Genomic DNA, 22,323 nt, shown 5'->3' with positions numbered 1-22,323 from the left:
AGTGCTCCTTCTGTAATTTCCATGAATCCGCTGGGAATTATGGTCTCATAATCACAACTGTTTCTGAGTTCCTGCTTTCACTAATCTCTCTAACAGTTTTTCTCTTTTTTCTCTGTTTGACACCCAGCCACTCATGGAACTCTGATTATTTCTTTTGACTTTCTCCCAAAGTTATCATATGAGCGATGTATAGCAAAGACATCCTTTATTAGCAATTTGGAACAAAAGAGAGATTTTACACTGGTGCAAAATGAGCAACTTGGAACTGATTTTTAGACATGCCTCCTGCTCTTGCTGCCATAACAAAATACCACAGCTTGGATAGCTTAAACAACAGAAACTTATTTTCTCATTGTTCTGGAGGCTGAAAGTCCAAGATCAAGGTATCAGCAGGGTTGGTCTCTCTCCTTGGCTTGCAGATGGCTACCTTCTTTTTGTGTCCTCAGCTGGCCTTCTCTCTGTGCTCACATGCTCCTGGTATCTCTTCCTTCTCTTATAAGGACAGTAGTCTTCTTGTATTATTATGGTCCCACCTTATGACCTAGTTTACCATAATTACCTCATTAAAAACCCCATCTCCACATACAGTTACATTAGGAGTTAGAGCTTCAGCATATGAATTTGGGTAGACCACAATTCATTCCATAACATTTATAATACCTACTATTTTGTATCCCAGGACACATTAACAGAATCTGCAAAGGGGAGGTCTACACATGCTGGGGGCTCACCCTCCCAAAGCACCTACAGATTAGTAGATGTTCTGAGCTTTCAACCTCCTGTCTCTCTCTCTCTCTCTCTCTCAATCTCTCTCTCCAATCTAGAAATGGATGATGTAGTAGACTGAATAATGGACACCCAAAATTACCAGGTCTTAATCCCTGGAACTTGTAAATGTTACCTTACTTAGAAAAATGCACTTTGCAGACTTGGTTCAGTTTATGATTTTGAGATGATGAAATTATCCTGGTGGGTGGTAAATGCAATTGCATGTATCCTTAAAGAGGGAGTCAGAATGAGAGTTGATACACATAGAGAAAAAAGTGATATGAAGATGGAGCAGAGAGAGATTTGAATATTAGAGTGATATAGCCACAAAGCAAAGAATACCAGCAACTATCAGAAAATTAAAGGGACAGGAAATTGAGAATAAAGACAAATTTTCTTATTGGTGGAAATTAGTGCTACCACCAAATTCCCTCTCCCACCACATACACCTTTGAAGGCAAAAGAAGCTATATTTAGGGTGAGATTTAAATATTTTTTTACCCTGATACACATACATTATCTCATTCATTTTTACAAAAATCATTTGAGGTAGGAATTATGATTCCACTTCCATTGATAAGGAAACAGATTTGAATAGCTTAAGTAATTTGCCATAAGGCACACAACCAATAGGTAGTAGAACCAGGACTTAAATTTAGAGGAAGAAAAAATTAAATAAATAAATTTAGAGGAATAAAACTCAAGGTATTAAATCAATGTGCAAGGACATATGAAGGTAACACCATGAGGTAGAAACTGAAATAAGAACTTTCTTAGAGCTTAAAAAAACTGGCCTTTTATTTAATGGTACGATGAGAAGATTGTAGACATTGCTACTAATACAGAAGACGTAGTAGTGAATCTTCCAAACTGAAAACTTGCACCAGGTATTTTTTTTAATGTAAGTTTTAAGAATCACTTAGAAATTAGGCTTTCATGGAAGCATGTTCAGAAACGAAGAAATTTAATTCCACAACAGTGATAATGACACAGTCTTGGAACTCAAGCCACACATATTCTAGTGTATTGTAAGGTGGTGGGGTGTGTAATTAACATAACTTTACAGTAATACAAAGCAGCTTATATGATATATGATATAATATTATAATCCAAATGATAGATTTCTCTATTCTCTTCCCTTCCGTATTAACTTCCTGTGACTGCTATAACAAATTATCACAAACCTGATGGCTTAAAACAATACACATTTATTCTCTTACAGTTCTGAATATCTGTAGTCCAAAATTAGTATCACTGGGCTGAAATCAAGGGGCCAGCAGGGCCTTGCTCCCTGAGGAAGCTCTAGAGGAGAATCAATTTCCTGTCCAATAACATTAACAAGTGGAGAAAGGGAAATAGTTTAAACAGAGGGAACAGTATGAGAAAAGACATACATGTGAGACCTTGCTGAGAAAACATAATTTTCCCTGTGTCTAGAAATAGAAGAGAGGGATGGATTGGAAGTGGAGTGTGGAAGGGAATGGAGGCTCTAGGAAAGATGATCAATTTAGAGGTCAGTTTAGCCTTATTTCCTTTTTTGATAAGGTCACTTGACAGAATAGATGATGGGAATGCTATAGATTTTTTTTAATCTGGATTTTGGCAAGGTATTTGATAAGGTCCTGCGAGAACTTGATCTGGGTAATAGCATTGTCCAGGAGGTTAATAACTGGGATATGTTCAATCAAAGATTGGTAATAAATGGATTGATGTTAAACATAGAACGAGGGTCTCTTGTAATGACATACTACTAAAAGGTATGTAGATCAGTGTCAAAGGTTATACAAAATTAGAAAGGAAGCTAAAATGCAGTATGAAAGAATTAGGATTCATAAAGCTCTTTACAGGGTAAAAGCTGAATGAGATTAAGCAAAGCATGCTTTCCTTAATTCATTCCTGTTGTCAAATATTTATTGAGTACCTACTATGTATTAGGCACTAAGGTAAGTGGGTGGGGATACAAAGACAAATAAGACATAGTTCCTCAAGGAACTCACAGTCTCACTGGGAAAGACAGATAAATTAATTTTATCAGTACAGTATGATAAGTAATATGGTAGAGGTAATCTCAGAGTGCCATGGGAAGACAGAAAAGGTATTTAAATAAGAAAAGTATTCATGAGGATGTGATGTTTGGGTTGAATTTTAAAGAAGTTAAGCAGGATCTGAAGAAACAAGGATATTTTAGGTAAAAAAAAAGCAAAGAACTTTGAAGCAGTACGACATATTTCAGGAATCCTAAGTGGCAAGGTATGACTTCTAGGTAATTGTAGTTATTAAAGAGTGATACAGAAATAAAATTGGATAGACTGTAAGCTCATGGAAACTGAAATCTGGATGCAACTACTTTGGTGTTACCGGTAAATAACATGGAGTTCAGAATAAAATAGGCCCCCAGAAAATATTTTTTTGAAGGAACAAATGAATGAACAACATGAGTCATATCTTGAAGGGCCTTAGATGTTAAACTTGAGATTTGGCTTTATCATATTGATGATTAGGAGGGGGCACTGAGGTCTTTTAAATAGAGTGATGTACTCACATTTGTGTTTTAGAAGGCCCACTCTGGAAGGAGTGGGATAAATGTATTATACAGGAGACAGTCTAAAGGCAGGTGGACTAGTGTTATAATACAGATAATAAATTACGGTGAACTAAATCATTAAAGAGATGAGAGTGAGGTTGTACTGGTAGAACCAACAATATTTGGTAACTGATTACTTGTGCAGACTCAGTAAAGTGAGGAGTATGGATTGGGGAGGTTGAGAAAAGAAGTAAAATTTTATAATGGGAGTAAAAACCATTTAGGATGTGTAAAAAAGATGCCTTGAAGTATTTGGGCTCCAGCTAAAGTTGAAGACCATGAATATCTGGTGGTATCAGTCAGCATAACTGTGTGGGTTTTTTTCTACCGGATCCAGCAGCTCAGATATAGAAACAGTGTTCGAACGGTTTTGATTATTCTAAGATTTTAGTTTATGGGTGAGTGTCAATGGAAAGGCCTGTAAGTAGAAAGGAATTATCTCATTTCTCTGCTCCCTTTTACAACAAAAATCCTTGAATAAATTTTCTATACTCACTATCTTCATTTCCTCTCCTTCATTTCTCTCTTAAAACCTCTCCAATAAGGCTTTGTCTTACTTACCCATTAAAACTGCTCTTGTCAAAGTCACCATATTGTTAAACCCAAATCAATTTTCAGTCTTCATTTTACCTAAAAATTGGCAGCATTTGATATATTTGTCTGCTCCATCCTCCTTGAAATGGTTTTTTCACTTGGCTTCCAGGTTTATACAATCTCCTGCTTTTCCTCTGATTTCTTCACCCAGTTATTTATGACCTTGGCCTCTAAATAATGCACAGTACCAGTTATTGGATGCCTTTTCTCTATATATCTATTCCCTTGGAGAGTGCATCCAGTTAGTTGCATGGTTTTACATATCATCTAAATCCTTATGATTCTCAGATTTATACCTGTAGTCTAGACCTCTTACTTGAACTCCAGACTTAAAAATCCAGCTTACTACTAAACATTTCCACTTGGATATATTATAGGCATCTTAAACTTAACATGTCTTAAAACAGCCCCAGATCCCCTCAATACTTTACTTTTACCTTCCCTCAAATTCCTGCTGCTTTTAAGCAGTTTTTCTCATCTCAGCTAATGGCAATTTTATTCTTCCAATTGCAGAACAAAACCTCAGTATCATTTTTGACTACCATCTCTCACTCTCCAATTTCAAATTTATCCTCCTTCTCTGTCTCTCTCTCTCCCTCTCAGAATCAGAGAGTATAATGACAGTTGCCAGGAGCTGGAGGTCTGGAAAGATGGGGAGATGATGTTCAGAGTGCAAACTTTTAGCTATAAAATGAATAAGTTCTGGGAATTTAATGTACAACATAATGAGTACAGTTAATAATAATGTATTGTAAACTTGAAATTTGCTAAGAGAGTAAATATTAAGTGTTCCTACCACACACACCTAAAAAGATAACCAAGAGAAGTGATAAATGTGTTAATTAACTTGATTGTGGTAATCATTTCACATTGTACACATATATTAAATCATCATATCACACACCTTAAAAAAATCATGTTGTACTACTTAAATATATACAATTTGTTTTGTCAAACATACCTCAATAAAGCTGGAAAATGTTATTTATTTAAATTTATTTTAAGAATGTTATCTTTGAAAGAGTAAATTTTTGTGACAGCTTTCAAGTTTTCAAGTGATTCATATTGGGCATTTTTGAGTTAATATTACTTCCTTTTAATATTTTCCATTATCAATCATCTGTATCAGGGAGAGATAATTTTTACATATAATTGAAATATATAATTTTTTATGATATACTGTTTCATGATAATAAACACTGTATGTATTATTATATTGGATTTTATTTTACAGGTATCAGAGAAAAATGATTTACTGTTTATTATGAAAAATCATAGTTAGAAACATGCAAGTAAATGTTATGAAAAATACTTAGTATCTTATGATTTTTTTTGCTAAATGCTTCACTTTATTTATTTTTTATTATGTTATGTTAATCACTATACATTACATCACTAGTTTTTGAAGTAGTGTTCCATGATTCATTGTTTGCTTATAACATCCAGTGCTCCATGCAGAAGGTGCCCTCTTTGATACCCATCACCAGGCTAAGCCATCCCCCCACCTCCTCCCCTCTAGAACCCTCAGTTTGTTTCTCAGAGTCCATATCTCTCATGGTTCATCTCCCGCTCTGATTTCCTCCCTTTCATTCTTCCCTTCCTGCTATCTTCTTCTTTTTTTTTAACATATAATGTACTATTTGTTTCAGAGGTACAGGTCTGTGATTCAACAGTCTTACACAATTCACAGCACTCACCACAGAACATACCCTCCCCAATGTCCATCACTGAGCCACCCCATCCCTCCCACCCCCTACACTACAGCAACCCTGTTTGTTTACTGTAAAGTTATGTTAATTACACACCCCACCACCTTACAATACACTAGAATATGTGTGGCTTGAGTTCCAAGACTGTGTCATTATCACTGTTGTGGAATTAAATTTCTTCGTTTCTGAACATGCTTCCATGAAAGCCTAATTTCTAAGTGATTCTTAAAACTTACATTAAAAAAAATACCTGGTGCAAGTTTTCAGTTTGGAAGATTCACTACTACGTCTTCTGTATTAGTAGCAATGTCTACAATCTTCTCATCGTACCATTAAATAAAAGGCCAGTTTTTTTAAGCTCTAAGAAAGTTCTTATTTCAGTTTCTACCTCATGGTGTTACCTTCATATGTCCTTGCACATTGATTTAATACCTTGAGTTTTATTCCTCTAAATTTATTTATTTAATTTTTTCTTCCTCTAAATTTAAGTCCTGGTTCTACTACCTATTGGTTGTGTGCCTTATGGCAAATTACTTAAGCTATTCAAATCTGTTTCCTTATCAATGGAAGTGGAATCATAATTCCTACCTCAAATGATTTTTGTAAAAATGAATGAGATAATGTATGTGTATCAGGGTAAAAAAATATTTAAATCTCACCCTAAATATAGCTTCTTTTGCCTTCAAAGGTGTATGTGGTGGGAGAGGGAATTTGGTGGTAGCACTAATTTCCACCAATAAGAAAATTTGTCTTTATTCTCAATTTCCTGTCCCTTTAATTTTCTGATAGTTGCTGGTATTCTTTGCTTTGTGGCTATATCACTCTAATATTCAAATCTCTCTCTGCTCCATCTTCATATCACTTTTTTCTCTATGTGTATCAACTCTCATTCTGACTCCCTCTTTAAGGATACATGCAATTGCATTTACCACCCACCAGGATAATTTCATCATCTCAAAATCATAAACTGAACCAAGTCTGCAAAGTGCATTTTTCTAAGTAAGGTAACATTTACAAGTTCCAGGGATTAAGACCTGGTAATTTTGGGTGTCCATTATTCAGTCTACTACATCATCCATTTCTAGATTGGAGAGAGAGATTGAGAGAGAGAGAGAGAGAGAGACAGGAGGTTGAAAGCTCAGAACATCTACTAATCTGTAAGTGCTTTGGGAGGGTGAGCCCCCAGCATGTGTAGACCTCCCCTTTGCAGATTCTGTTAATGTGTCCTGGGATACAAAATAGTAGGTATTATAAATGTTATGGAATGAATTGTGGTCTACCCAAATTCATATGCTGAAGCTCTAACTCCTAATGTAACTGTATGTGGAGATGGGGTTTTTAATGAGGTAATTATGGTAAACTAGGTCATAAGGTGGGACCATAATAATACAAGAAGACTACTGTCCTTATAAGAGAAGGAAGAGATACCAGGAGCATGTGAGCACAGAGAGAAGGCCAGCTGAGGACACAAAAAGAAGGTAGCCATCTGCAAGCCAAGGAGAGAGACCAACCCTGCTGATACCTTGATCTTGGACTTTCAGCCTCCAGAACAATGAGAAAATAAGTTTCTGTTGATTTCTTTCCGACTTTCTTCTTGTGTTTGAGTTCTAGTTTCAAAGCATTATGGTCTGAAAATATGCAGGGAATAATCCCAATCTTTTGGTACCGGTTGAGACCTGATTTGTGACCTACGATGTGATCAATTCTGGAGAATGTTCCATGGGCACTAGAGAAGAATGTGTATTCTGTTGCTTTGGGATGGAATGTTCTGAATATATCTGTGAAGTCCATTTGGTCCAGTGTGTCATTTATAGTCTTTACTTCCTTGTTAATCTTTTGCTTAGATGATCTGTCCATTTCAGTGAGGGGGGTGTTAAAGTCCCCCACTATTATTGTATTGTTGTTGGTGTGTTTCTTTGCTTTTGTTATTAATTGGCTTATATACTTGGCTGCTCCCATGTTAGGGGCATAGATATTTACAATTGTCAGATCTTCTTGTTGGATAGACCCTTTAAGTAAGATATGGTGTCCTTCCTCATGTCTTATTACAGTCCTTGTTATATAATCTAATTTGTCTGATATAAGGATTGCCACCCCAGCTTTCTTTTGGTGCCCATTAGCATGGTAAATGGTTTTCTACCCCCTCACTTTCAATCTGGGACTGTCTTTGGGTCTAAAATGAGTCTCTTGCAGACAACGTATCGACCAGTCTTGTTTTTTTATCCAATCTGATATCCTGTGTCTTTTGATTGGGGCATTTAGCCCATTTACATTCAGGGTAACTATTGAAAGATATGAACTTAGTGCCATTGTATTGCCTGTACGGTGACTGTTACTGTATATTGTCTGTGTTCCTTTCTGGTCTATGTTACTTTTAGGCTCTCTCTTTGCTTAGAGGACCCTTTCAATATTTCTTGTCAGGCTGGTTTCGTGTTTGCAAATTACTTTAGTTTTTGTTTGTCTTGGAAGCTTTTTCTCTCTCCTTCTCTTTTCAATGACAGCCTAGCTGGATATAGTATTCTTGGCTGCATATTTTTCTCATTTAGTGCTCTGAAGATATCATGCCAGTCCTTTCTGGCCTGCCAGGTCTCTGTGGATAGGTCTGTTGCCAATCTAATGTTTCTACTATTGTAGGTTACAGATCTCTTCTCCTGAGCTGCTCTCAGGATTTTCTCTTTGTCTCTGAGGTTCATAAGTTTTATTATTAGATGTTGGGGTGTTGACCTATTTTTATTGATTTTGAGGGGGGTTCTCTGTGCCTCCTGGATTTTGATGCTTTTTTTCCTTCCCCAAATTAGGGAAGTTCTCTGCTATAATTTGCACCATTATACCTTCTGTCCCTCTCTCTCTTTCTTCTTCTTCTGGGATCCCAATTATTCTAATATTGTTTCATCTTATGGTATCGCTTATCTCTCAAATTCTGCCCTTGTGTTCCAGTAGTTTTTTATCTCTCTTTTTCTCAGCATCTTTATTTTCCAACATTTGGTCTTCTATATCACTAATTCTCTCTTCTGCCTCATTTATTCTAGCAGTTAGAGCTTCCATTTTTTATTGCACTTCATTAATAGCCTTTTTGATTTTGACTTGGTTAGATTTTAGTTCTTTTATTTCTCCAGAAGGGGTTTCTCTAAAATCTTCCATGCTTTTTTCAAGCCCAGCTAGTATCTTTAAAATCATCATTCTGAACTCTAGTTCTGACATCTTACTTATGTCCGTATTGAATAGGTCCCTGGCAGTTGGTAGTGCCTCTTGTCTTTTTTTTTTTTTTTTGAGGTGATTTTTTCTGTCTTGTCATTTTGTCCAGAGGAGAATAGATGAATGAGAGAACAAAATGCTAACAGGGTAACAACGTCCCCAGAAAAATATACACTAAACAAATTAGAAGAGACCTGAAACCAGGGGAAAAGAAAGGGAGAGAAATAAAAAAGAAAAGAAAAAGAAAAAGAAAATGATAACAGACCAAAAAATACTCAGAATATGATCAAATATGATCAGGCTGGTGCATAGATCTGTGCCACACACTAGATTTTGGGTACATTTTGGTCTGTTAGAAGAAAGTGCCTCCCAAAATTTTAAAGAAAGAAAAACTTATATATGTGCAAAAATAAGGGTTAATACGATGAAGGGATGGAATATGACTGTAAAGATGAAAATTATAAAAGATTTTATAAAAGGAATTGATAAGAAGTTGGTTGAAAAAAGGAAGAAGAGGATTAGAAAAAAAAAGGAGAGAATGTAATCTGGCTAGAGACTAGAACAAAGCCATACAGGGTTTATTTAAGGTATATACAGGATTTAGGGTATATTTTGGTCTGTTAGTAGAAAGTGTAGAAAGTGTATCCCAAAATTTTAAAGAGAGAACAACTTATATATATATATATATATATATATATATATATATATATATATATATATACCAAAAATAAGTTTAACTATTATGAAGGGATAGAATATGACTCTAAAAATGAAAAATAAAAAAGATTTTTTAAAAAAGGAATTGATAAGATGTTGGTTGAAAAAGGGAAAAAGAAAAATTAAAAAAAAAAAAGAATCAGAAAGTTAAAAAAAATTAACCTGAAAGACTAAAGAATCCTGGTAAAAAAGCCATGAATTTTATGTGCAGTATTCCCCTAGCACTGGAGTTCTGCAGTTCTCACTGATCAATAAAATTGGTCTTGGCCAGCTGTTCTTGCTGATCTTCTGGGTGAGGGGCCTGTTGCCGTGATTCCCAAATGTCTTTGCTGGAGGCGGAATTGCCCTGCCCTTGCCGGGTCCGGGCAAAGTAATCTGCTCAGGTTTGCTCTCGGGAGCTTTTGTTCCCTGCAAGCTTTCCGTACAGGTTTGGAGGATGAGAGTAAAATGGCGGCCTCCCAATCTCCACCTGGAGGAGCCGAGAACTCGGGGCCCCACTCCTCAGTGAGCCTGCAGAGAAACGCAGTCAATCACTCCCGTCTTCCCGGTCTCTGGCCGCACTCCGTGCTCACCCGGCCAGTGACCGAGCGTTTCTATCTCTGGCACACAACCCCATTTGGAGTCTCCAAAACCAGCAGATCCCTACAGTGCTCTCCCACACCACTCCTCCCGGTGGAGGAGGGGGAGTCTCCCTAGATCTGCGGCTTCTTGGGTCCCTGCTGGAAGAGTAGTGGCCCGAGTATGCTGCAGATCACAGCTTATGGCAACCCCAAGCTGAGAGCCCACTCCTCAGCTCTGTCTCTGCAGCTGGCTTCCCTGGTCTGATACCTGGGAGCTCTGCCACACTCAGGCACCCCCGATCTTTCTGTGACCCCGAGGGTCCTGAGACCACACTGTCCCAAGCAATGGTTCCACCCCCCCCCCCTTAGCCACTGAAGTGACGTCCCTCAGCAGAGCCGACTTCTAAAAGTTCCGATTTTGTGCTCTGCTGCTCTATCACTTGCCAGTACTGGCTGATGGAGGCCCCATCCCCCACCGTCTCTCTTCCTGAATATCACATCGGATTCAGTTCTCTGCATGTCCTACCTTCTAGAAAGTGGTCGCTTTTCTGTTTAGAGAGTTGCTGCTATTCTTTTCTTTGATCTCCTGTTGAGTTTGTAGGTGTTCAGAATGGTTTGATCCCTATCTAGCTGAATTTCTGAGACCAGACGAAATTTAGATCTGCTACTCCTCCACCATCTTGCTCCTCCCCCAGTATCTTATGATTTCAGAAATTTCTGAGAATTTGCAGGAGTTTCAATTTATTGACCCTGGATTACAAAGACTAATATGTCAGGAATTTGGAACCACTACTCCTTCATTTCCTTTAATTTACCTTCAAATGTTACCTTACCATATTCCATATTAACCATCTCTATTTGATTTTATCCATAGCACTTATTTCCTGATTTAATACATTATCATTTTGTTGTTGTTGTTTCCTTTCTCTCAATAGGATGCAAGCTCTACAAGGCTGTGGATTTTTACTGCTATATCCAAAGTTCTTAGAAAAGAGCTTGTCATATGGTAAGCACCTTTAAAATGTTTGTTTAGTGAATTAATAAATGACAGATTATGGGATTTAGACTGGATAGAGATGGAAGTATCTCTGGAAGTGAGCTGATCAATGGGGGCCCAAGTCCTGGGAAAGGAAGGTCAAGTGGAAGCTTAGATGAAGTAGTAATAAAGGAATGAGATGACTGGAAGAATAAAAGATTGTGGTCAGAATATGAGGTACTAGAGTTTAAATTTTCAGAGATGAAACAATATCAGGTTACAAGATTTAAGTTATAGTTATGGAAATGGGTGAATGAAGAGTGGTGATGAAAGTCTTTGGTGTTGAATTGACCAAGGCTAGGAGTAAGGCTAAAAAGCTGATTGGAATAATCCTACATAGGTATTGACTTGCCCTGGATGACATCAAGAAAAGGTATGGAGAGAAAATTGATGTCCTCAGTGAATGTTGGGATTGGCATAGAAATCTGAGGATGACAGTATCAAGAACTCCCATGTTCATTGCAGGGAATATACACAAAATATTCACAATAACCAAGATATTTACAAAATATTCACAAAAGCCAAGAGAGGGAAGCAACTTAAATGTTTATCAATGGATGAATGGATAATGAAATGTGGTAGAGAAGGGGAGCTAAGATGGTGGCATTATACGAGGACCTGAGGGTTATCTCATCCTTTGAAAACAACTAGATAACTATCAAATCATTTTGAATACCCAGAAAGTCAACCTGAGGACTGACAGAACAAACTTCACAACTAGAGGGAGAGAAGAGACCACACTGAAGAAGGTAGGGAGTCCAGAAACCTGGTTTGGAGGAGAAATGTCTCACAGGTGCTGCAGAAGGGAGGGAGCCCATAAAAGAGTGAGAAAGGAGCACACAGGGGTACACACAAGCAGAACACTTGCCCAAAGCCATTGACTGGGAAAATAGCAGGGGCTGATTTTCATGAGTATTTGCAACCAGTGGGGCTTGAAGACTGGAGCTTTAAAGGTCTGCAGGCTTGGCTGAGATAGAGCCTTAGGGCACACCCCTACTCCTGCAGAGAAGGCAGGCAAATAACCTAGGGGCATATGGCATGGAGGCACAGATCTGAAGAACATCTGGAGCACACAGTGGGGAGATTGTTCCTCTTCTTGGAGTTCACAGAACCGCCTCTCTCAGGGCAAAGGAGCTAGTGAGTGCTATTCCCCTCACCTGCCCTTCAGCATAAGTTCAGAGCCACCTGGGAAGAGCAATTCACCTGACACTGGCTGTCTAGCTTACTTGCTTCAGGTCCCACACCCCTGCACTCTGCAGTGGCTATCCTTCTTGGTCAAACCTCCCTCAGTCCCAGCATGGTGAGACCTTCACCAGGAAGACCAGCCCAGGCCCCTGACCACACCATGTAACTAAGGCCTAGAATTTTAAAAGTGTGCAGGCTTGGCTGAGATAGGGCCTGGAGGGCATGGTGCTGCTCCTGAAGTGAAGGTGGGCAGGCAACTTGGAGGCAGACAGTGTGGAAATGGTGATCTGAAAAACACCCGGAACACACAGTGGGGAAATTGTTCTTTCTTCTCTGAGCGCTTCCCTGAGACTAACATGAACAGAGACCACTCTCTGGGGACAAAGGAGCTGCCTGACACCATTTCTTTCCCCTGCACCTCAGCACAAGCACAGAGCCACCTACCTACAGAAAACAAAACAATGCCAAAACTGGCTGCTCAACCTACTTACATCAGATCCCACAGCTCTGTGCTCTGCTGGTTCTGCTCTTCCTGGTTAAGTTTGTCTCAGTCCCAGCATGCCAGGCCCCCTCCCAGAAGACCAGCAGAAACCACTGCCCACATCACATCACCTGACCAGAGAGCCTGCAAAACTTCAGTCCTAGTTGAAGTAGTATCAGGTCTCATTTAACAAGCAGAATCACATCACACCTAGCTAAAACTCGCCACACTTTGGCCAAGGACCAAACATTGCCCACTGCAAGCAAAGAGAACCTCTGCAGATGACTGACCTAAGAGTTGAAGCAACCAAACACAGCAGCAGAGTGAAAACCAGCACACACCAGAGATACTCCCTGAAGCACCAGTCACTGGACAATATGTGACCTCTTCTCCAAAGAAACCATTACTCTTGGGAGCAGGAACATAACAGGCTTTTCTAACATACAGAAGAAAACAGAGACAAAATGCTAAAGCAGAGGAAATCATCCTAAATGAAACAACAATGTAAAGTCGCAGCCAGGGATCTAAGCAAAACAGATATAAGAAATGGCTGATGGAGAACTTAAAGAAACAATCATAAGGATACATGCTGGGCTTGAGAAAAGAATGGAAGACTTCAGGGAGTCCCTTACCACAGAGATAGGAGTTAAAAAACAATCAGTGAGAAATGAAAAATGCAATAATGAGGAGTTGAAACACAGCAATGAACACAAGAATGGAAGAAACGGAGGAATGGATAAGTGATAGAGAAGACAAACTAATGGAAAATAATGAAACTGAAAAAAGAGAGAAAGAAGAATTATGCAACATGAGAATAGACTTAGGTAACTCAGGGACTCCATCAAACATAATAATATTTGTATTATACAAGTCCCTGAAGAAGAAGAAGATAGAGAAAAGGGGCAGAAAATTTATTTGAGGGAATAATAGCTGAAAATTTCCCTAAACTGGGGAAGGAAACAGACATTCAAGTCCAAGAGGCACAGAGAACTCCCATCAAAATCAACAAGAGCAGTACAACACCAAGACATACTGTAATAAAACTTGCAAAATATAGCAATAGAAATAAAATCCTAAGAGCAGTAAAACGGAAGAAGTCCCTAATGTACAAGGAAAGACCAATAAAGTTGGCAGCAGATCTCTCCACAGACTGTTGGCAAACAAGAAGGGAGTGGCATATATTCAATATACTGAATGGGAAAAATCTGCAGCCAGAAATATTCTATCCAGCAAGGCCATTATTCAGAATAAGAGAGATAAAGAGTTTTACAGAAAAACAAAAACTAAAGGAGTTTGTGACCATGAAGCGAGCCTTGGAAGAAATATTAAAGAGGACTCTTTGAAGAGAAAGGAAAGATGAAAAGTGACAAAGACAAAGAAGGAACAGAAAAAATCTACAGAAACAACAACAAAACAAGTAATAAAATGGCAATAAGTACATATCTATCAATAATTAATCTCAATATCAGTGGACTAAATGTTCCAATCAAAAGACATAGGGTGACAGAATGGGTAAAAAAAAAAAAAAGACCCATGTGTATGCTGCCTACAAGAAACTCATTTTAGACCTAAAGACACCTGCTACCTGAAAGTGAAGGGATGGAGAAAAATATATCACATTAATGGACATCAAAAGAAAGCTAAAGAAGCAATACTTATATCAGATGAAGTGGATTTTAAACCAAAAACTGTAACAAGAAATGAAGGGCACTATATCATAATAAAGGGGACTATCCAACCTGAAGATCTAACAATTGTAAATATTTATGCACCCAACATGGGAACTCCAAATACATAAAACAATTAATCACAAATATAAAGGAACTTATTGATAATAATACAATAATAGTAGGGGACTTTAACACCCAATTTACATCAATGGACAGATCATCCAGGCAGAAAGTCAACAAGGAAACAATGGCTTTGAATAACACACTGGACCATATGGACTTAACAGATATATTCACAATATTGAATCCTAAAGTAGAAAAGCATACATTCTTTTCAAGTGTACATAGGGCATTCTCCAGAATAGATTACATACTAGGTCACAAAACAGGCCTCAACAAAAGGATTGATATAATACCATACATCTTTTCAGACTACAATGCTATGAAACTTGAATTCAACCACAAAAAAAAAATTTGGAAAGTACACAAATACATGGCAGTTAAACAACATGCTACTAAGCAATGAATGGGTCAATGATAAAATTAAAGAAGAAATTTAAAAATACATGGAAACAAATGAGAATGTAAACACAATGGTCCAAAACCTTTGGGATGTAGCAAAAGCAGTCCTGAGAAGGAAGTATATAGCAATACAAGCCTACCTCAAGAAACAAGAAAAATATCAAATAAAAAACATAACTTTACATGGAAAAGAGTTAGAAAAATAACAAATGAAACCTAAAGCCACCAGAAGGAAGGAAATAATAAAGATTAGAGCAGAAATAAATGATATAGAAACAAACAAACTACAACAACAGAAACAGTAGAACAGATCAATGAAACCAGGAGCTGGTTCTTTGAAAATATTGATAAACCCCAGCCAGATTTAGCAAAAAGAAAAGAGAAAGGACTCAAATAAATAAAATCACGAATGAAAGAAGAGAAATTAAAACCAACAGTACAGAAATACAAACAATTATAAGAGAATATTATGAAAAAACTATATGCCAAAAATTGGACAATCTGGAAGAAATGGGTAAATTACTAGAAACATATAGATTACCAAAAGTGAGGCAGGAAGAAACAGAAAACTTGAACAGACCCAGAACCAGCAAAGAAGGTGAATCAGCAATCAAAAATTCCCCAACAAAAATCCAGGGCCAGATGGCTTCTTAGGGGAATTCTACCAAACATTGAAGGAAGAGTTAATAGCTATTCTTTTCAAACTATTCCAAAAAAAAGGAAAGAAAACTTCCAAATTCATTCTATGAAACCAGAATTACCCTTATTCTAAAACCACACAAAGACTCTATGAAAAAAGAGTACTACAGGCCAATATCATGATGAACATGTATGCAAAAATTCTCAACAAAATACTAGCAAATTGAATCCAACAGTACATTAAAGGAATCATTCCCTATGATCAAGTAGGATTTCTTCCTGGGCTGTAAGTGTGGTTCAGTATTGCAAATCAATCGATGTGATACACCACATTAATAAAAGATAAGAACCATATGATTATTTCAATAGATGCAGAAAAGCATTTGACAACATTCGTTCATGATAAAAAAAAAACTCTCAACAAAGTAGGCTTAGAGAGAACATACATTTTTTTAAAGATTTTATTTATTTATTTGACAGAGAAAGACACAGAGAGAGAGGGAACACAAGCAGGGGGAGTGGGAGAGGGAGAAGCAGACTTCCTGCAGAGCAGCGAGCCTGATGCAGGGCTTGATCCCAGGACCCTGGGACCATAACCTGAGCCGAAGGCAGACGCTTAACGACTGAGCCACCCAGGCGCCCCAAGGGAACATACTTAAGCACAATAAAGTCCATATATGAAAAATCTACAGCAAATATCCTCAATGAGGAAAAATTGAGAACTTTTCTTCTACAGTCAGGAACAAGACAGGGATGTCCACTCTCAGCACTGTTATTTAACATAGTACTGGAAGTCCTAGGCATTGCAATCAGAAAACACAAAGAAATAAGTCATCCAAATTAGTAAGGAATAAGTCAGACTTTCACTATTTGCAGATGACATGATACTCTATATAGAAAACCCAAAAGACCACCAAAAAATTACTAGAACTGATACACAAATTCAGTCAAGTTGCAGGATACAAAATCAATGTACAGAAATCTGCATTTTTATACACCAATAATGAAGCAGTAGAAAGAGAAATCGAAGAATCAATTCCAGTTACAACTGCACCAAAAACCATAAGATACTTGGGAATAAACAAAACCAAAGTGGTAAAAGATCTATACTCTAAAAACTACAAAAAACTAACAAAACTACAAAAGGAATATTTCTAATGTACCAGCTTGTTACACTGTATTTTGGCATAGGTCCATTGGAAATGAGTGGACATTATGTTTACTTGGATTTTAGAAACTTGAACAGTGCCCTGCAGAAGTAGAGTACAAATTAGAAACGGTGGTCAGATATTAAGTAGGTGGCAATGGAAAAGATACTGAAAAGGACACAAAGAAATGGAAAAACATTCCATGCTCATGGATTGAAGGAAAAAATCCTGTTAAAATATCTATATTACCCAAAGCAATCCACTCATTTAATGCAATCCCTATCAAAATACCAACAGCATTTTTCACAGAGCTAGAACAAACAGTTCTAAAATTTCTACAGAACCACAAAAGACCCCAAAAAGCCAAAGCAATCTCTAAAAAGCAAAGCAAAGCTGGAGGCGCCACAATTCCAGGCTTCAAGTTATATTGATGTATTGATGAAGACACTAAGGTACTGGCACAGAAATAGACACATAGACCAATGGACCAGAGTAGAAAACCCAGAAATGAGCCCACAGCTATATGGTCAGTTAATCTTCAACAAAGCAAGAATGAATATCCAATGGAAAAAAGACAGTCTCTTTGACAATTGGTGTTGGCAAAACTGGACAGAAACGTGCAAAGGAATGAAATTGAACCACTTTCTTACACCATATACAAAAATAAATTCAAAATGGCCAAAAGACCTAAATGTGAGACAGAAAACTATTAAAATCCTGGAGGAGAACACAGATCGTAATAACTTCTTACCAGATGTGTCTCCTGAAGCAAGGGAAACAAAAGCAAAAATAAACTACTGGGACTTCATGAAAATAAAAACTTCTGTACAACAAAGGAAATAATCAATAAAACTAGAAGGCAACCTATGGAATGAGAGATGATATTTGCAAATAACATATCTGATAAAGGGTTAGTATCCAAAATATATAAAGAATTTCTAAAACTCAGCACCCAAAAAAGCAAATAACCCAGTTTAAAAAATGGGAAGAAAATATGAATAGACATTTTTTCCAAGAAGGCATACAGATAGCCAACCGACACATGAAAAGATGCTCAACATCACTCATTATCAGGACAATACAAATCAAAACTACAATGAGATATCACCTCACATCTGTCAGAATAGCTAAAATTACAACACAGGAAACAATCGGTGTTGTCAAGGATGTGGAGAAAGGGGAACCCTCTTGCACTTTTGGTGGGAATGCAAGGTGGTGCAGCCACTGTGGAAAATAGTATGGACATTCCTCAAAAAGTTAAAAATAGACTTATCCTAAGATCCAGCATTTATACTACTAGGGATTTAGTCAAAGGATACAAAAATAGTCCTTCAAAGGGATATATGCACCCTGATGTTTTTAGCAGCATTATCAACAATAACCAAATTATGGAAAGAGCCCAAATGTCCATCAACTTATGAATGAATATATATATATATATATATATATATGGAAAATATATATAATGGAATATTACTCAGCCATCAAAAGGAATGATTCTTGCCATTTGCAAGGATGTGGATGGAGCTAGAGTGTATTATGCTAAGTGAAATAAGTCAGCGAAAGACACATACCATATGATTTCACTCATATGTGGAGTTTAAGAAACAAAACAAAACATAAGGTGGAAAAAAGAGAACAAAACCAAGAAACAGACTCTTAACTATAGAGACTATACTGATGGTTACCAGAGGGGAGGTGGGTGTGAGGATGGAGTTAAATAGATGATAATTATTAAGGAGGGCACTTGTGATGAGGTAGTGATATACAGACAATTCTTGTAAATACATTTTTTCTCTTATTAGAGACATTAGCTGTTTTTTCATCAGGAGATGATATGTAAGGAATATTTCTAATGTACCAGCTTGTTACACTGTATTTTGGCATAGGTCCATTGGAAATGAGTGGACATTATGTTTACTTGGATTTTAGAAACTTGAACAGTGCCCTGCAAAAGTAGAGTGCAAATTGGAAATGGTGGTCAAATATTAAGTAGGTGGCAATGGTAATAACCAGTAAGATAGTGATGGTTAATGTAGACCAGAAGTCAGTGTAAGGGATGAAGTCTGTCATTTGGGTAAGTGTATCCATGAGCCTTAGATGAGGGTTTCAGGGAAGGTATGCATGTGTGTGTGTAAAGGGGATAGATGATGAGGGGAGTGAGCAAAGTCAGAGATGAAATATAGACCCAGAATATGTCCCAAGAACACTGAGAGTCTGGGTGATAAAGAAGTCAACCTTCTGGTATATCAAATCAAGTTGTATACCTTATGATGGGGATTAAGGAGTGCACTTGTGATGAGCACTAGGCATTGTATGGAAGTGTTGTATGACTATATTGTACATCTGAAACTAATATTACACTATATGTTCACTAGCTGGAATTTCAATAAAACTTTTAAAAAATCAAGTTGTACACCTTAAATACATACATTTTATTTTTTTTAAGATTTTATTTATTTATTTGACAGAGTGAGACACAGCGAGAGAAGGAACACAAGCAGGGGGAGTGGAAGAGGGAGAAGCAGGCTCCCTGTTGAGCAGGGAACCCCATGCAAGGCTCAATCCCAGGACCCTGGGATCATGATCTGAGCCAAAGGCAGATGCTTAATGACTGAGCCACCCAGGCACCCCAATACATACATTTATGATTGTCAATTATACCTCAGTAAAGCTGGGGGGAAAAAAAGCCAAGCTTCTGTTGCAAATGGTCTCTTATTGGAGGTGACTTGTTTGATGTAGGGTATTATAGGTTCATTTGTGTCTCCCCACAAAGGATACGTTGAATTCCTAAACCTTAGTACCTCAGAATATGACCTTATTTGAAAATAAAAATATTACAGATGTAATTAGTTAAGATGGGGTCATACTGGAATATGGTTTACCTTTAATCCAATATAACTGACATCCTTATAAGAAAAAAAGAAGACACAGAGAAAGACAGAGACATGGGCAGAATATCATGTGATGACAAAAGTAGAGATTGGAGCAATGCAGCTGCAAGCCAAGAAACACAAAGGATGATGCCACTGCCAGATCTAGGAAGATGTAAGAAAGGATTCTACCGAGAGTCTCAGAGGAAACATGGCTTTGCTGACACATTAATTTTAGACGCTAGCCTCTTGAAATGAGAAAATAAATTTTTGTTCCTTTAAGCCACCAAGTTTGTGGTATTCTTATGGTAGACCTACAAAGCTAATAAATTCCATCAAAAGTCCCTGTGAAATGAATTCAATTTTTTGAATGAGGTGCAGTGTCCAACAAGAGACCTGTGCATTAGTGGATGCACTCAGCTGCAAATCTGGCTTGGACACAGAAGTTCCTTAATATAAAGCACACATCTTCTCAGTGCTGGCCTCTGGTGGCCCTGGATCTCAGCTAGCTAGTCTTACATAGATTTATTGGTCTCCTGCTCTCTCCAGAGCTGTCAGAGGGAGCCAGAGAACTTCTCCTGAGTTGGTGATGGGTCAGTGGTGGTCCAATATGCAGAAGTGAGTGAGTGGTGAAAAGCAGCAGAGCTGATGGGTAATAAGGATATAAGTGCATTTGCAGACTTTCACACCCTTACTCCAGGGGTGCATCTTGATTGGGTCGTCATTGATATTTTGGACTTTGCTCATTCACTCAACAATCCCTCGACAGAATGACTAGGAGGAAAAACTCTCAACAAAGAAAAGAAACACAGACAATGTCATCTGCCACAGAACTGATGGATATGGATATAAACAAAATGTCAGAGATAGAATTCAGGATAGCAATCATGAAGTCAATAGCTAGGCTTGAAAAAAGCATTACTGACAATATAGAATCTCTAAGAACAGAAATGAGATCTAATCAGGCCAGAATAAAAAGTGCTATGAATGAAATGCAGTCTAAATTGGATACTCTAACAGTCAGGGTAAATGAGGCAGAAGAGAGAATTAGTGATTTGAAACACAAGCTGATGGAAAAGAAGGAAGTGGAGGAAAACAGAGATAGGCTGCTAGTAGCACATGAGGAAAGGATTGCAGAGATTAATGATGCCATGAAACGTTTCAATGTCAGAATTATTGGGATGCCCGAGGGGGTAGAGAAAGATAGAGGGCTAGAAGGTATATTTGAGCAAATCATAGCTGAGAACTTCCCTAATTTGGGGTAGGAAACAAGCATTCGTGTCCAAGAGGCAGAGATGACGCCTCCCAAAATCAGTAAAAATAGATCAACACCCTGACATAATAGTGAAGCTTATAAATTATACAGCCAAGGAAACAATCCTGACAATAGCCAAGGAGAGGAGGTTCTTTATATATAGAGGGAGGAAAATCAGAATAACATCAGACTTATCCACAGAAACCTGGCAAGCCAGAAAGGGCTGGCAAGACATATTCAGGGTACCAAATGAAAAGAACATGCAGCCAAGAATATTTAATCCAACAAGGCTGTCATTCAGAATGGATGGAGAGATAAAGAGCTTTCAGGACAGGCAGAAACGGAAAGAATATGTAACCACAAAGCCAGCCCTGAAATATTAAGGGGGAGTCTGTAAATTAAGAGAGACTCCAAGAGTCACACAGACCAGAAAGAAACAAAATCTATAGAAACAGGGACTTTACAGGCAATACAATGGCAGTAAATTCATATCTTTCAATAGTTACTCTGAATGTAAATGGGCTGAATGCTCCCATCAAAAGAAACAGGATTTCAGATTGATTAAAAAGCAGGACCCATCCATATGCTGTATAAAAGCGACTCATTTTGAACCTAAAGTCACCTCCAGATTGAAAGTGAAGGGATGGAGACCATCTACCATGCTAATGGACCTCAAAAGAAAGCTGGGGTAGCAATCCTTATATCAGAGAAATTAGATTTTAAACCAAAAACTATAATAAGAGACACAGAGGGACACTATATTATACTTAAAGGGTCTATCGAACAAGAAGATCTAACAGTTGTAAATATCTATGCCCTAAACATGGGAGCAGCCAATTATATAAACCAATTAATAATCAAAATAAAGAAACATATTGATAATAATACACTAATAGTAGGAGACATCAACACTCCACTCACAGCAATGGACAGATCTTCTAAAAAGAAGATCAAAAAAGAAACAAGAGCTTTGAAGGACACATTGGGCCAGATGGACTTCATAGATATATACAGAACATTCCATCCTAAAACCACATAATACTTATTCTTCTCTAGAGCACGTGGAACTTTCTCCAGAATTGACCACATACTGGGTCACAAATCAGGTCTCAACTGATACCAAAAGATTAAGATTATTCCCTGGCACATTATCAGACTACAACGCTTTGAAACTGGAACTCAATCACAAGAAAAAATTTGTAAGGAATTCAAACACTTGGAAGTTAAAGAGCATCATGCTAAAGAATGATTGGGTCAACCAGGAAATTAAAGAATAACTTAAACAATTCATGGAAACTGATGAAAATGAAAACACATCAGACCAAAACCTATGGGACACTGAAAAGGCGGTTCTAAGGGGGAAATACATAGCCATTCAAGCCTCTCT

This window comes from Zalophus californianus, chromosome X (genome assembly GCF_009762305.2).
Source record: "Zalophus californianus isolate mZalCal1 chromosome X, mZalCal1.pri.v2, whole genome shotgun sequence".
Classification (NCBI taxonomy): domain Eukaryota; kingdom Metazoa; phylum Chordata; class Mammalia; order Carnivora; family Otariidae; genus Zalophus; species Zalophus californianus.
Note: the sequence above shows the minus strand (reverse complement) of the source record.